We start from the raw sequence: 493 nt of genomic DNA, 5'->3' as shown, positions 1-493 counted from the left end.
AGGGGGCCCGCCCCCCTCTCCTTGTCCAATTCGGACCAAGGGGGGGAGGGGTGCGCGGCCCATCTCTGGCCACCTCTCCTCTCTTCCACTAAGGCCCACTAAGGCCCATATACCTCCTGGGGGGTTCCGGTAACCTCCCGGTACTCCGGTAAAATCCCGATTTCACCCGGAACACTTCCGATATCCAAACATAGGCTTCCAATATATCAATCTTTATGTCTCGACCATTTCGAGACTCCTCATCATGTCCGTGATCACATCCGGGACTCCGAACAACCTTCGGTACATCAAAATGCATAAACTCATAATATAACTGTCATCGTAACCTTAAGCATGCGGACCCTACGGGTTCGAGAACAATGTAGACATGACCGAGACACGTCTCCGGTCAATAACCAATAGCGGAACCTGGATGCTCATATTGGCTCCTACATATTCTACAAAGATCTTTTATCGGTCAGACCGCATAACAACATACGTTGTTCCCTTTGTC

The sequence above is a fragment of the Triticum dicoccoides genome, chromosome 7A (genome assembly GCF_002162155.2).
Source record: "Triticum dicoccoides isolate Atlit2015 ecotype Zavitan chromosome 7A, WEW_v2.0, whole genome shotgun sequence".
Lineage (NCBI taxonomy): Eukaryota > Viridiplantae > Streptophyta > Magnoliopsida > Poales > Poaceae > Triticum > Triticum dicoccoides.
Note: the sequence above shows the minus strand (reverse complement) of the source record.